The sequence below is a fragment of the Anas acuta genome, chromosome W, assembly GCF_963932015.1.
Source record: "Anas acuta chromosome W, bAnaAcu1.1, whole genome shotgun sequence".
NCBI classification, from domain to species: Eukaryota; Metazoa; Chordata; class Aves; order Anseriformes; family Anatidae; genus Anas; species Anas acuta.
The window spans coordinates 17,568,148-17,584,940 of NC_089016.1; the positions used below are offsets into that span (position 1 = coordinate 17,568,148).

Sequence of the window (16,793 nt, forward strand, 5' to 3'; positions counted from 1 at the left end):
TGTAGATGGGGATAAAGTTCCTGTAGTGCATGTAAAAAATATGCTGGGTAAAACAGTCTGGGCTACTCCTGCCTCAGGAAAAGGCAAACCTATTCGTGGAATTGTTTTCGCTCAGGGACCTGGATACACTTGGTGGGTGATGCAAAAGAACGGAGAGGTCCGGTGTGTACCTCAAGGAGATTTAATACTGGGTGAGAATAGCCCATGAATTGAATTGTACCATGTTAATTAATATATTATACTGTATGTTATCACTACCATGATTACTATAGGTGACTAATTAGAACGTATGGAAAAGAGTGTAACCTGAGCATGACATAAATGGTATGGAAGAAGGGGTGGATAGATGTCCTGGTTTCACTTAGAACAAAATTAATTTTCTTCCTAGTAGCTGGTGGAATGCTGTGTTTTGGCTTAGGATGAGAAGAGTGCTGATAACACCCCGATGCTTTAATTGTTGCAGAGCAGTGCTTATACTAAGCCAAGGACATCTCAGCCTTTTGCTCTGTCCTGCCAACGGGCAGGCTGGGGGTGCAGTAAGAGCTGGGAGGGGACAGACCCAGGACAGGTGACCCAAACTAGCCAAAGGGGTATTCCATACCATCTGACGTCATGCTAAACAATATATAGGGGTGGCTAGCCGGGGGGAGGGGGCCGGACTGCTCGGGGTTAGGCTGGGCATCGGTCAGCGAGTGGTGAGCAATTGCATTGTGCATCACTTGTTTGTACATATTATTATTATTTCCCTATTATCACCATTGTATTATTATTGTTATTATTATTATTATTTTGTTATTATTATTTTCCTGTCTTATTAAACTGTCTTTATCTCAACTCACGGGCTTCACTTTCCATTTCTCTCCCCCGTCCCAGAGAGGGAGGGGGGAGGGTGAGCGAACGGCTGCGTGGTGTTTAACTGCTGGCCGGGTTAAACCACGACACCCAAGAAGATGAGGGAGAAATAGACCCACAGGTATGGTATCAAGAGGGAGATTCAGGAAAAGTAGATATGGAACCCTTGGTAGTAGAAATAGTGGATCCACAACAGTCAATAAGGATTAGGCAATATCCTATCCCATTGGAGGGGAGAAGAGGACTCAAACCAGTTATAGACAGGCTGCTCCAAAAGGGGATGCTGGAACCATGTATGTCCCCACATAATACCCCCATTTTGCCAGTAAAAAAGGCTGATGGATCATATAGGTTGGTTCAGGATCTTAGGGCTGTGAATCAGCGAACCATAACCAAATTTCCAGTAGTGGCTAACCCATATACTTTATTAAACCACCTAACACCTCAGCATAAATGGTATAGTGTAATAGATTTGAAGGATGCTTTCTGGGCCTGCCCATTAAGTGAAGGGTCGCGGAATTACTTCGCCTTTGAATGGGAAGACCCCGAAACAGGAAGGCGACAACAGCTTAGATGCACTGTACTTCCTCAGGGATTTACTGAATCCCCACATTTATTTGGCCAAACCTTAGAAAAATTATTACAACTTTTTGAGGTAAAGGGGGAAGTGAAATTGTTGCAATATGTGGATGACCTATTAATAGCTGGGGAGACTGAAAAAGAGACACGGAGAACCACTGTTGAATTACTTAATTTCTTAGGGAAAAAAGGGTTGAAGGTCTCAAAATCTAAATTACAATTTGTGGAAAAGGAAGTAAGGTACTCTCTTTTGGTTCTCTTCTGTTCTCTTTTGGTCGTTGGACACTGGTTGGTTCAGGTGGGGGGAAAGATAGATTCTCTTTAAGTTGGTGGAACTCTTCAGAAAGTTTCTCCACAGCTGAGACGCAGGCCTGTAAGGAAGAGGAAAGACTTTCTTCGTACTGCCAGAGTTGTTTAGCCACTTCATCCACTGTGGGTTCCTCATCCTCTTTCCAGGCCATTATTGCCAATGAGCTGGCATATGATGATGGTGCACTCCGTACAAACTTCCGCCACATGGGTCATGTACACCTGACTTCATCTGGGTCTTTGGATGTTTGTCTGAGGTCTGGATCCTCATAAATCACTTCCCGTACGGCTAATTCTCTCAGGTACTGGATTCCCTTCTCCATAGTGGTCCACTTGCCTGGTAGACATAAAAGTTCTTCCTTGAAGGGATACCTTTCCCTCACAGCTGAGAGGAGACACCTCCAGAGGCTGGTGGATTGTGCTCCATCTGCAATTGCTTTGTCAATGCTGGCGTCTCGAGCAAGGGATCCCAGCCTCTTGGCTTCCCTGCCGTCTAATTCCACACAATTGGCTCCAGAGTCCCAGCACCGGAGCAGCCAGGTGACAAGCTGCTCACCTATGCAGCGACCAAAATCTTTTCGCACATCTCGTAGCTCGCGCTCGTTTAGGCTTCGGGTAGTTACTGTTGATTTTTCAGCATCCTCATCTTCCTCCTCCTGAATCCTTGATGGCCCAGCGTCGTCGTCGTCTCCGTCGTCTATATACCTAGATTTGGCAGAAGAATCTCTGCGTTCTAAACGACCTGAATCTCTATACCATTTTTTCACCTTCTCTACAGGAGCAGCTTGCACTGCTACAGCTCGTTTCTCTGACCCCGTTACAGGGTCTGCCACAGGGGTTGGAATACCCTCTGCAGGGTCAACTTGCACTGCTACAGCTCGTTTCTCTGACCCCGTTACAGGGTCTGCCACAGGGGTTGGAATACCCCCTGCAGGGTCAACTTGCACTGCTACAGTTCGTTTCTCTGACCCCGTTACAGGGTCTGCCACAGGGGTTGGAATACCCTCTGCAGGGTCAACTTGCACTGCTACAGCTCGTTTCTCTGACCCCGTTACAGGGTCTGCCACAGGGGTTGGAATACCCTCTGCAGGGTCAACTAGACAGAGGGCAAATACGGAAAATAATGTACTATAATACTCAATTTGGAAAACAGGCGCAGCAGAGTTGAGATTAAAGCAATCAGCATTATGACAAGCGACTATTAAGCAGGTCTAATCCTTACACCAATTTTAATTTAACACACTCTGGTCAGATCTGCCGTTATCTCAACCTTTCGAGCCCCACGTTGGGCGCCAAAAAGACTGTCGTGGTTTAACCCGGCTGGCAGCTAAACACCACGCAGCCGTTAGCTCACCCTCCCCCTCCCTCTCTGGGACGGGGGAGAGAAATGGAAAGTGAAACCCGTGAGTTGAGATAAAGACAGTTTAATAAGACAGGAAAATAATAATAACAATATAATAATAATAATAATAATAATAATAATAATAATAATAATAATAATAATAATAATAATAATAAAATGGTGATAATAGTACTACTAATAATAGTATGTACAAACAAGTGATGCACAATGCAATTGCTCACCACCCGCTGACCGATGCCCAGCCTCACCCCGAGCAGTCCGGCCCCCTCCCCCCGGCTAGCCACCCCTATATATTGTTTAGCATGATGTCAGATGGTATGGAATACCCCTTTGGCTAGTTTGGGTCACCTGTCCTGGGTCTGTCCCCTCCCAGCTCTTACTGCACCCCCAGCCTGCCCGTTGGCAGGACAGAGCAAAAGGCTGAGATGTCCTTGGCTTGGTATAAGCACTGCTCTGCAACAATTAAAACATCGGGGTGTTATCAGCACTCTTCTCATCCTAAGCCAAAACACAGCATTCCACCAGCTACCAGGAAGAAAATTAATTCTGTTCTAACTGAAACCAGGACAGGTACTTAGGACATGGGCTTAGCCAAGGAAAGAAAAAATTGGATCCTGACAGGGTATCTGGGATTTTAGCCCTGTCATCACCCAAAACGAAGAAGGAAGTGAGGCAACTGCTCGGCCTCTTGGGATGTTGTAGACCCTGGATTGAAGGGTTTAGTGAAAAGGCAAAGTTTTTATATGAAAAATTGACTGGAGAAAAAATTAAGTGGAACGAGGAAGATGAGGAAAAGTTGAGGTTGATCAAGAAAACGTTAATAGAAGCTCCAGTGCTGAGCCTCCCAGATTTAGAAAGACCCTTTTATTTATTTGTAAATGTTTCTAACCAAACCGCATATGGAGTACTAACTCAAGAATGGGCAGGAATCAAGAAACCTGTGGGATATTGTTCCAAACTATTAGACCCTGTGAGTAGGGGGTGGCCAGTATGCTTACAGGCAATTGTGGCTACTGCCTTACTGATTGAGGAAGCTAGAAAAGTCACTTTTAGGGCACCTCTGAAGATATATACTCCACATAATGTTAGGGGAGTACTCCAGCAAAAGGCTGAAAAATGGTTAACTGATAGTAGGATGCTGAAGTATGAGGCCATCCTGATCGACTCCCCTGATTTAGAACTAAAAGTAACTGCTGCACAGAGCCCTGCACAATTTCTGTATGGGGAACCCCTAACAGAACTACAACATAACTGCATGGAAGTGATTGAATTGCAAACTAAAATCCGACCCGATCTCGAGGAGACAGAATTAGAAACGGGGGGAAAATTATTTATTGATGGATCATCCAAAGTAGTAGATGGAAAAAGAAGATCAGGGTATGCCATCGTAAATGGGGATATGGTCCTAATAGAATCAGGACCACTCAGAGCTGCCTGGTCCGCTCAAGCATGTGAACTTTATGCATTATTACGAGCCCTAGAAGTATTGAAAGGAAAAAGTGGCACTATTTGTACAGACTCTAAATATGCTTATGGAATAGTCCACACATTTGGGAAAATTTGGGAAGAAAGGGGACTCATAGGCACACAGGGAAAAGGGCTGATTCACCAAACTTTAGTTACTCAAAGATTGCAGGCATTGAGAGGACCTAGGGAGATTGCTGTGGTACATATCAGAGGACATCAAAAGGGAACTGGCTTCCACATAAGAGGGAATAACCTAGCGGATAGAGAAGCTAGGGAAGCAGCTCTTAGGAAGCATGATGTAGTCCTAACCCCACAAGAAACGGATAACAGAAAAGGGACACAAGAGAAAAAGTATACAGAAGCAGAAATAAAAATTATAAAGACCATAGGAGCAGAACTGAAAGAAGGAAAATGGATTCTGCCTGATGGAAGAGAAATACTGCCAAAGGAACAAACTAGGCGTCTACTTTAAAGCTACACCTACAAACACATTGGGGAACAAAATCATTGAGTGATCAATTTCTAAAATTTTATGGGTGTGTAGGAATATATGAGATAGCCAAACAAACCGTCCAAGGATGCTTAACGTGTCAAAAAGTAAATAAGAAGGTGATTAGGCAAGCACCTGCTGGAGGAAGAAGAATTGCATATCGACCATTTGAGAGAATACAGGTGGACTTTACTGAACTACCAAAGAGACGGCTATAAGAATGGTGGAAAAGGGGTGGACGCGTGCATCGCGAGTAAAGGGACCTGTAACAGGAACCTGGAAGGTTGAGTCTACTCCTGGAGATCTGAAAGTTAAGCTTAAAAGAACTTTAAGTATATCAGGGCATACCTACCCTTTGGATGCTAATTGTATGTATATTAAATCTTGTATTGAATAGAATATTAGCAATCATTGGAAACTCATATAAAGGCCATAATAGAAGGATTTGGGGACCCCAAAGTCCCATAGGGGGAGTGTCACCTCCAGTAGAGATACCTGCAACATCTTGAATTACCTGAAAATTTTAAAATAATAGGTGGGAAAATTTACCTAGATGATTGGTTATCTGCTTTGAATCGAGCCCCCACTAACTCATGGAAAAGTTGAACGCAAATAGAAGAACCATCGGGTGTGTAAGTCTGGACCATTTCCTAAGAAGCATCAGGGAGAGGGCAAGACCGGAGAAGGGACCAGTACTGCAGCTCAAGAAGGTTTACCAAGGGCTGAAACCCCTTAGGGTAATAACCACCGGGTAACATGGCCTTTACTGGACCTCTCCTAATTACATGCTATTGGTCTCAGAATTGTAGTGAATGTATTGTTAACACCCGGAGGGGAAGAATGCAGGAACAAACACTACTATGCCTGTTAAACCTATGCTATGGAAACCAGAGTATGCTCGATGTAATGAAAGCAATAAGATAACCAGTTATGAGCCGAAAGAGGCCCCCTATCAATGGTGGATAGAGGTAAGAGCTAATAATGAAGGAGGGTTAATTGGGAAAAGTACAGTTATTATACACCCTGTGGAATCATGAAATTGAAACACGAGCTAAACATGGGATTCCAACCATTGCTAAAAACTTGTTTATAAAACTTACAGAGAATATTGTGAAAGCATTCTTTTACGGTTCAATTGGCCTTGGCCAAATTCGAAGCCAAGACACAAATTAATGACATTCAAAACAAGAGGAGGGATTGTTATATATGGAGTGGTAATTCGTGTTGAGAAAATGGTTATTAATAAAGAAGGGGGAGATTTGGGAATGTGGCAATGGGGGTCGGAAAGCCTCGAGGTTGGTGATAACATCAGACTCTAAACGATGAGATCATCAGGAATGGAAAGAGTTTAGAGGAAATAAAGAAGGGTGATTGAGGTGACGCCCTGCCATCTGGGGTTGCTTGTTTTCCCCTCTGTTAAGGCACGGAAGTTGCTGGGGGGGTTGCTGGTTAGAACTATTAACATTTATTGTTTAATGTTATATGATAATAATATTATTTGTGTGGCTTCAAGGGTTAACGAAACACTGGAAAAGCAATCATGCTTTGTTACTTTTGGGAACCTTGTGGTGGGCAGAGCATGTGCAGAAGAAGAGGGAGACAGTTGAAGCCGCTCCTGCAGTCTGGAACAAAAGGTTGCTAATGGTGATGGGGAAACTGTGAGCCCTTCACCCACAACAACCACCACAAAGAGAATTATAATATGAAGTGGGGATAGGATATCCATATGTATAGGCAAAATTGGGTTTCTTGTAAATATGTAACAGCAGTGTCCTATATATATTTGGAAAGTTCGACGGGTGCGTGTGCGTGTTGGTAGAGCATAGACTCCCCGCGCACCCAGCGCTGTTTACTTGCCTTTTATAAATATTCTTTTATGTTACTAAATTCAGAGTTGAGACTTCATTTATAACACCTAGAACTCATATTTCTCATTTTTCCTAGCCCTTGTCAGTGTGCTGCTACAGAAATTTCCCTCCTGCAGGGTACCACACACTAACGTTCCGATTCTGAAAAATTGGGGTGTACTGTCAAGCACTTCCCCATTGTTATAAATGACGATACAGCTCAATCTGAATTTAGTAATGTTATATATGGAGTAGTAATTGGTGTCGAGAAAATGGTTGATGTTAATAAAGAAGGGGGAGATGTGGGAATGTGGCCATGGGGGTTGGAAAGCCCCATGGTTGAGATAACATTAGACTCTTAACGACGAGGCCATCAGGAATGTAAAAGAGTTTAGAGGGAACAAAGAAGGGTGATTCAGGAGACTCCATGCAGTCTCTGGTTGCTTGTTCTCCAGCTGGTCTCTTGTTCTCCAGCCCTTAAGGCATGGATGTTTCTGGGTGTTTGCTGTTGTTACATTCAAAGTTGTTTGACCAATGAAAAGTTGTTTTGAAAAGAACTGCTGTGGGGAGAAGGGTATAAGAGGGTAAACTGCCCTCAAGAAAAAAAAAAAAGAAGAAAAAAAAAAGAGGCAACACGATGAAGTTACTGTACTGGGACTGGAACGATACAGAGAAGATTAGCATGGCCCCTGCGCAAGGATGACACGCAAATTCGTGAAGCGTTCCATATTTTTTACAGAGAGCGGTTGTGGGGTTTAGCTGCCCAGTACGGTAAAACCACCACAGTTACATCAATAAAGAAGCAGGAAAAAGGAGTGAAGAGGAAGAGGCTAGCAGAACGGAGACCAGGACGGGAACAGGCACATTGATCGCCTCATGAAGATAGGTTCGGCCAAACTCAGCAAACTGCTCAGAGAACCTCTTACTGAAAGTTGCTGCAAATAGGCACACTGGAGTTGGAGACAAGCTCAAGCTGAGAGAAGCGGTCCGGTGCACACAGCTTCCCCTCGCTGGTAAGCAGTTGCGCATTATGGGGAATCATACGTCCTTAGAAACACAGACTGTCCTGGTAACCTAACAGCTCATTCTCCTTATTAACAATCGGACGGTTTATGAGCCTGAAATATGGAACCAAACTGAGGTCAAGGTGTGGGACTCTGCAACTAAAAATGTCAAGGGGTACTCCTCTAGGTACCCCAATAGAATCTATGTATACTCTGTCATCAAATGATACTCCTAAGCGTCTTTTACTTCTTCTAGGTATTTCTGATGTTTCTCTTTCAAATGCCATGGTGAAGGGTATAGCTAATTGAACAAGTGCACAAGTGCCTCCCCAAGCGGATGGTGGGGTGGACTGTAAGATCTTCCCTCCACTGTACCACCAGAGATCTGCCCTGGGGATCTCTAGTCTTGAGCAGTTTCCCATCAAGTCCTTGGTAGCACAAGGCAAATTCTCCCAGATGCCAGGTAGCACTCACACCCTGCCGTGAGAGGCAAGCTGTATGGTTACCTATAGCTGTAGAGAATGCAGGGGGAGCCCTGATATCCCTATCATGCAAGGAACAGCAAAGAGAGATTTACAGGCCTCATTTCCCCAGGCAGTCTTTTCTTGGTACAATGCAATCATACATCGCATCCCTTGGGAGTCTTCGATCCACCCCCATGGGAAGGGCACTATCTGGGCAATCGGTCGTCCCAAGGCACAAGCATAGCAGTAGCTACGGTTGAGACTCTGGACGGTATATTTGACCCATTCTATCCAGGCATTCACATCCCCATACCTTGTTTGAACTGACACATTTCAGAGGGCTTCCTGTTTTCTCTCCTGTTTTCTCCTTGAGTTTCTCCCTTTCTCTGATGGCAATAGAGGATTGTTTCCATACAGCTATTCTCAATCTGGCTGTTGGGTCTCTCCCAGTTATTTGTTCTCTCTGCTCAATTGTTGTTGGGCATTTCAATCTCCACAAGCTAACACTTCACAAACATCAAACGTGACAGAATGTGGTACATAACCCTCTGTCACAGTCACCCATATTTTGACGGGGTATCCCGTTTTTGCTATTATCTGGTCATGCCTTTTGCAAGTTGCCAATTGACCGAGGCCTTCTCTGAGTCCTAGAATCACTAAAAACAAAATTAGTAATCGATTTTTCCCTGTCATTATTTTTAAACCTTAGGGTTCCAAATAATTATCGATACAAAGAATAAGATATACACTACTACTATAACAACCCCCCCCTTGGGAGCACTGCAATTCGCTATAGGTGTGTCATTTCTATCAATCACAAATCACACTCGTTAGTTACCTGTGAAAATAAAAGGTTAGTTTACAATTGTAAGCTTTTATCCTGCTCAGAGTCCACTATGAGATTGTTCTCTTTGATTTCAACTTCCAACAAGTCTTTCGTAGGAACAGCTTCCCAGGTACTAGCGTCGACGGATGCCTTCACTCGAGTATAGTGAGTCCAACCTTTTCCGCAGTTCTTATGGCTGTTTCAGTGGTTAGCAATTGTCCTTCCCATTCAGGCCGGAGTTGACTCTTTCCAGGTCCGAATCAGGACCCGGTTTCCTGGGTGATGGTGGTGAATGGGGAATTCCAAAGGTGGGGTTTGAGCCGACAACCCACAGGTCCTGAGAGATGACAAAGAAGAGGACAACCCCAGAATACAGTTCTTAAGAAAACTCTCTTGTTTTGAATTGTGGTATCTCATCCCTTCTGCCCAAATAGGGCAATCTGAACAGCATCTCATATGGTGAAATTCCTATATCCTTTCTTGGTGCTGTTTAAACCTGTAGGAGTAAGCATTTTACCCAAGGAAGTTGGGTTTCTAACACTAGTTTAGTTAATTGCTTCTTTAATGTCTGATTCATTTGTTCCACCTTCCCAGAAGAGGAGGGGTGCCAGGGGCTGTGAAAATCCCACTCAATCTCTAAGGCCTGCTTTAACCCTTGCAGTAAAGCTTTACACCCATCCAGTCACGTGGTCAATTAGGACAAACAAGTAACTCAGTAAAGTCTACCTGTATACTTTGTAAAGGTCAAACCCCTGGCTCCCGTCCCCCTCTAGATGGGTTACAGAAGACCTTTTTATTTACCCTTTTGACATATGGTACATCCTCTACATATGTGCTTCCCTAAAGTGTATATTCCTACACAGACATACTTTCTTAGCACAACATCACACATTGCTTGCACCTCCCAATGACTCTTCTGATGTAAAACAGTTAATATTTGCCTCATTATCACTTTATTCAGCATTTCTCTCCCATCAGGGAGTATCCATTTTCCTTCAGACTTCATGGCTCCTGATTCCTTAAAAAAATCTTTCTTTTAAAACTTTTTAGTTCTTTCTTAATTTTCAACAATTCCCTGAATCCTCTCTGCATTTATTCTTCATTTTCCCTCAGACCTTAGATGCCTTAAATACCTGACTTCTCTTTCTCCATATTGTAATTTATTTTTCAATACTCCCAAGCCCTGCTTTCCCAGAAAGTTGAATAGCTTGTTAGTAGCTTTCTTCACAACTCTTTTCTCCTGTCCTGACAATAGAAAACGATCCACATATTTGTTAACATTAATACCTCCTTGGGAGGTTGTAATTGCTCCAAAATCTTTTTAGAATTTACCCAAATAGATAGGTGGCCCTGTAACCCCCTGAGGTAAAATTGTCCACCTATATTGTTGCTTCCACCCCCATTTCAGGGTCTTTCCAGTCAGAGGTGAATATATGTTTGCTCTCAGTGATTAAGGAGGTATTGGGGAGGCATTGGGGAGGCAAGGACAATCCCCAGACATGGACTGTGTATCTCGAAACAAGACACTGGAACTCATGATAAGGAAGCGGCAGACGGACAGAGAAACAAATGTAAGGACTATAAATCTCAAAATTGGACATTGGAATTCATTATAAAGATACAACAAACGGAAGAATTGGCAACAACCAGCTCTCGCAATTAAGAAACGTGCCAATTCAGCAGATTCCTGACCAAAGGTGAAAAGTACACTGTGAGGAAGACTCGGGGTCTTCCTCCCAAAGACCCCTGCCCACGTCCCAAAGACCCCTGCCCACAATTCTTGGGAGGCTCTACGCAGGCGCAAGGTGCCAAAAGGCTAATTAGCATGAGAAGCGAGGGAAGGCGGGGATAGGTAATGCATATGTATAGGCGCTTGTAGAATATTGATAGATTGATTGTATAAATTCAAGACTGCTTTCCGCTTTGGGTATGCACGATAGGTGGAGAGATCCCCCGTGCATCCAGCGCTGCAATAAAGAATATACCACTTAAAGGAATTTCGGCTTCGATCTTTGAATCAATCTTGCACCCCAGATGGGACTACCTCTCTGCCGGTCCGCAGGACCCGCTGGGGACAGGACTCCCTAGGGTACCCCCGGGATTTCCCGGAGGGACTCCTCGACTCACCGGATCACTGCGGAGGCAGACAAGGACCCCATCATTGTAAGTGAGTATATTCTTTATTCTGGTTTGGTTTTCTGGTAGACCGGTCATCTGGGACTGTCCAGTAAGTCGGAAGGTGATCTTCTGCAGGACAGTATTTGGTATATACTTTGTGGTTAGTACCACAAGTATATCTGGGGACCTTGAGGTCCATCTGTATCTGGAACTGTCTGTAAGTCGGAAGGTGATCTTCTGCGAGGCAGTGTTTGGTATATACTTTGTGGTAAGCACCATAAGTATATTTGGGGACCTTAAGGAAAGAGCTCGCTTTAAGGTCCATCTGGAATTGTGTTGTTTATTTCGTTTTTCTGACTCATGGAGTATGGTATTTAACTCTGGTTATCGTTACTGTGATTTTGGCTATTTTTCTGGTGGTAATAGTAGGTTCGTGGCATTGTTATAAGAAAGATATCGTTATGGTGTTACACAGTTCGGTTTTCTGACTTATCGCATGTGGAATTTGACTCTGACTATTGTTATTGTGATTTTAGCAATATTGCTGGTAATAGTAGCTTTGTGACATCGCTACTGAAAGATATTGCGTGCCTGTAATTTTGTGAGTGATACGTTTTTGTGATACGCTTTTGTAAGTAACACGTGTATTCTGAAAGTGTAAACTGGAAAATGGGGGGGCGAGTAAGCAGTGAAATTCCTAAGAAAAGTGCGTTAGGATGTGTTTTGAGTCACTGGAAGGATATTGGAGGATCTGCCGGTGGAAGTGTGAACAGGAAAACATTGATAAAATATTGTAATCAATGGTGGCCGCTTTATAAGCTGGAATGTGGAGAAAAGTGGCCCCTAAATGGAACTTTAAACTCTAATGTTTTGCTACAGTTAATGTTGGTTTTGAGAAGGAGAATAGGATGAAATGTTGTATACTGATGTTGTTTCAGCATCTTGGTGGGAAAAGGTACGGAATTAAGTTGGCCCCTGACTGAGCCTTTGATGCTGGCATTAGAAAAGTACAGGCTGGAGAAAGATAAAGGAAGTGTTAAAAGGGTTGTTGAAAGTGTTAAAGGTGTTTGAAGTTGAATGAGCAGGGAAAGAGGATGTAGGAATGTTAATAGTTCTGCCTCTGCTCTAGGCAGAGATCTTAAAATCATGGGTGTTAGCCCTTTGGGGCAAATGGATCATGATGGGTCCGAGAGAGAGTTGTTATGGAAACAGAAAAACAGTTAACTCTGAAAACAACCTGAGTTCATGTGCGAGCTCAGATTACCGATGGGACCGCTCAGGGAACTGTGGACAACTGCATTCCCCTGACCGACCCCACTGAGACCCTAATCATTCCTAAAATTATGAACGGCTAAGTAAATACTAAAATCTGGATGAATTGGGAATTGAGAATATGCTTCCAACAAGGTCTAAAAGAAACCCCTATGGAATTTTTGGACCAACTCTGAAATGTAATGAAAATAAATAAATAAATAAATAAAACAAAACGGTTTGGACCTGGCTTCGGAGGACAAATTGACTAGCCTTTTTCTAGGGTAATCATTGGTCCCTGATTTCAACAGGAATAACGGGGACCTGGGGAATCTACCCTAGCGGATCCTCCACTGATTATAATGAAGCTAGGGGAGGAATGGAAGTGAAATTTCTTATTGATATGGGGCAACGTATTCAGTTCTAAATCAAGCATTAATGCCTTCACAGAATTATTATGTTAGGGTAAAAGGTGTGTTGTGGTTTAACTCGGCTGGCAGCTAAACACCACGCAGCCGTTCGCTCCCCCTCCCCCTCCCTCTCTGAGACGGGGGAGAGAAATGGAAAGTGAAGCCCGTGAGTTGAGATAAAGACAGTTTAATAAGACATAATAATAATACCAGCTACTAGGAAGAAAATTAACTCTATTCTAACTGAAACCAGGACAAGGTGTAACCGAAAAGGCTTATTTTTGTGAACCTTTGAAGTACAAGTTAGGGAAACAATGGGGCGTACACAGATTTTTATATACGCCTAACTCCTCATGGGCACTCTTAGGTAGAGATTTATTAGAGCAATTAGGAGCAGAAATTGTCGTTGAAAAAGGGAAAATGAAATTAAGAATAGGAGAAGAACAACTAATAAATGTGTTAAGCTTAGCACTAATACAAACTGACCCTAAAAGTGAAATACCTTTAGAGATCACAGATCAATATGTCCAGGAGTTTGGGCTACCGAAGTCCCTGGAAGAGCAAAAATGTGACCTTAATAATTATTAAATTAAAGCCAGGAGAGAAACCCGTTAAGGTTAAGTAATATCCTTTGAGGATAGAAGATAGGAAAGGAATTAAAGAGATAATTGATAATTTTTTACAGTATGGATTATTGATTGAATGTGAATCAGAATACAATACACCCATATTGCCAATTAAAAAGGCAGATGAAAAAAGCTATAGGTTAGTTCAGGATTTGAGGGCCATAAGTAAAATCACTGAAGACATACACCCTGTGGTAGCAAACCCTTATACGCTATTGACCAAGTTAAGGGACAAGTTGGTCTGGTTTACCGTACTGGATTTAAAGGATGCCTTCTTTTGTTTAACCTTGGCCCCAGAAAGCCGAAACCTCTTTACCTTTGAATGGGAAAATCCTGACTCAGGACGAAAAGTCCAGTTGACATGGACAGTGCTTCCTCAGGGGTTTAAAAATAGCCCTACGATTTTTGGTAATCAACTTGCAAAGGAACTTGAATCCTGGGAAGCCCCCAATTCTGCAGGGGTCCTGCTGCAATATGTTGATGATCTCTTGATTGCTACCGAAGACAGGGGAAGCTGCATACAGTGGACGGTGAGCCTCCTTAATTTCCTAGGAATGAATGGATACCGGGTTTCACAACAGAAGGCACAATTGGTTCAAACCCACGTGACGTACCTAGGATTTGAGATCTCAGGAGGACAACGTGAATTGGGGACGGAATGCAAGGAAGCAATCTGCCGTACCCCAGAACCACAGACTGTTAAAGAATTACGAACTTTCCTAGGAATGACAGGTTGGTGCAGATTATGGATCAACAATTATGGATTAATTGTAAGGCCTTTGTATGATTTAATTAAAGATAACTGCATAAGACTAATATGGACAGGAGAAGCCCGAGCAGCCTTTAAGAAGCTTAAGATGGAGTTGATGCGAGCCCCAGCTCTTGGTTTACCAGATTTGTCTAAACCCTTTTGGTTATACTCCTATGAAAGACAGGGTATGGCCTTAGGGGTACTAGCACAAAAGTTGGGACCTTACAAAAGGGCAGTGGCTTATTTCTCCAAACAATTGGATGAAGTAAGTAAAGGATGGCCAGGCTGCCTGCGAGCAGTGGCAGCCATAATTATGAATATACAAGAAGCCCGGAAATTTACAATGGGGCAGAAGATAACAGTGTTTGTCTCACACACTGTCAGCAGTTTTAGAACAAAAGGGGGCTCATTGGTTATCTCCTCAGAGATTTTTGAAATATCAAGCAATATTGGTAGAACAGGACGATGTGGAAATTGTGATAACTAATATTGTGAATCCAGCCTCTTTTCTTAGTGATGCTCCGGAGGAACCTGTGATTCACGATTGTTTAGAAACTATGGAGACTGTGTATTCCAGCCGACCAGACCTTAAGGAGGAGCCCATGGAAGATGCAGAAGAAACTTGGTTCACGGATGGGAGCAGTTTTGTTACACAAGGACAACGTAAAGCTGGATATGCTATAACAACTACTCAGCAGGTAATTGAGTCTAAGCCTTTACCCCCTGGAACATCAGCTCAAAAGGCGGAGATAGTTGCTCTCACGAGAGCATTGGAACTGGCAGCTGGAAAAAGGGTAAATATTTGGACAGATTCTAAATATGCATTTGGCGTGGTACATGCTCATGGAGCGATTTGGAAAGAACGTGGATTACTGACTGCTCAGGGAAAACAGATAAAACATGCTGAAGAAATTTTAAAATTGTTAGAGGCTGTAAAACAACCAGAAAAAGTGGCTATTATGCATTGCTTAGGGCATCAAAGAGGATCCACCGACTTCGAGATTGGGAACAGATTGGCTGATAAAGAGGCAAGAAGGGCGGCGGAAAGAGGTCAAGTGGAAGTGCTTGCTTTAATACCAGACGGTAAAATTCAGACATTAGAGAAAGGACAGTCTCCTAAATATTCAAAAGAAGATTTAAAGTTGATCGAGGATCTAAAAGGGAAGCTGAATGTTGATGGGTGGGCTCATTTGAAGGACAACAGGGTTGTTATGCCCTCTAATTTGGTGTGGCCTATGGTTTTGGGGGAACACAACAAAACCCACTGGGGAGCTGATGCCCTGTATAAACTATTAAATCGAGTCTTGGTAGCAAGAAATCTGTATACCACAATAAGGCAGGTAACCCAACAATGTGACACCTGTATGCGTCATAATCCCAATACAGGAAATAGGGTGACATTTGGTGTCATTGATAAAGGGAATTATTCGGGGCAACTGTGGCAAATTGATTTTTCAGAACTCCCTAGAAAAGGGGGGTATTGTTATTTACTGGTTCTGACTGACATGATTTCAGGAAGGCCTGAAGCCTTTCCCTGTCGAACAAACAAAGCAAGAAGAAGTGGTTAAAGTCTTGTTAAATGAAATAATACCATGCTTTGGGATTCTAGCAGCAATGTCTTCTGATAGAGTTTCACATTTTTGTGTGCAAGTGGTACAACAGATAAGTAAGATTCTAAAGATATTCTAAAGACAACTGCATACTCTTTATAGACCGCAGGCAAGTGGACAGGTAGAAAAAATGAAACATTTAATTAAACAACAAATAGCTAAAATTGGACAAGAATCTAATTTGTCATGACCTCAATCCCTCCCTTTAGCATTACTTAGAATTTGAGTTAAACCTAGAATAAAAGGGAATTTGAGTCCCTTTGAAATCTTATATGGAAGGCCGTATCCATTTCTATTTAGTGGAGAGGATCGAACGCAGTTAGGATTAGAATATTTATATGCATATATAACTGAACTTCAGAAATAATTAAATAAAGTACATAAATTTGTTCTCAGGACCTGGGCTAGACGGTTGGATCAACCAATCTACCCTTTTAAGCTCAGGGATTATATATATAAAGACTTTTTCAGGACAACCCCTAGAGGAAAAACGAAAGGAAAGTGGACGGGACCATACCAGGTATTACTGACAACACGCACCGCCATTAAGATTAAGGAGCAAGCATCTTGGATCCACGATTCAAGGGTGAAGAAGGCCCTGGCAAGGATATGGACAACCACTCCAATTGGACCAACAAAATTATGGTTTTCCAGATCCTAATGATTGCAGGGGTGTGGTTCTCAGATTCGGGGTGGGCAGTTTGGGATGAGAACTTACACCTGTCCCTGATACAAACAATTCCTCAAGTAATTAATAAGACAAACTGTTGGGTATGCACCCATCTGCCACAGCATGGGAATAAGGGTGTATCGTTAATCAGGATTC

General features: G+C 42.9%; 1 protein-coding gene and 1 non-coding gene across 2 annotated transcripts in view; both read left to right on the forward strand.

The window, feature by feature from the left end:
• Positions 1-16,793, forward strand: part of LOC137847036 (non-lysosomal glucosylceramidase-like) — a 393,739-nt gene that overhangs the window by 53,998 nt on the left and 322,948 nt on the right. The gene's annotated exons all lie outside the window — the stretch shown is intronic.
• Positions 7,538-7,641, forward strand: LOC137847571 (U6 spliceosomal RNA). The gene has a single exon (XR_011090967.1). It is a non-coding gene; the product is annotated as a U6 spliceosomal RNA (small nuclear RNA).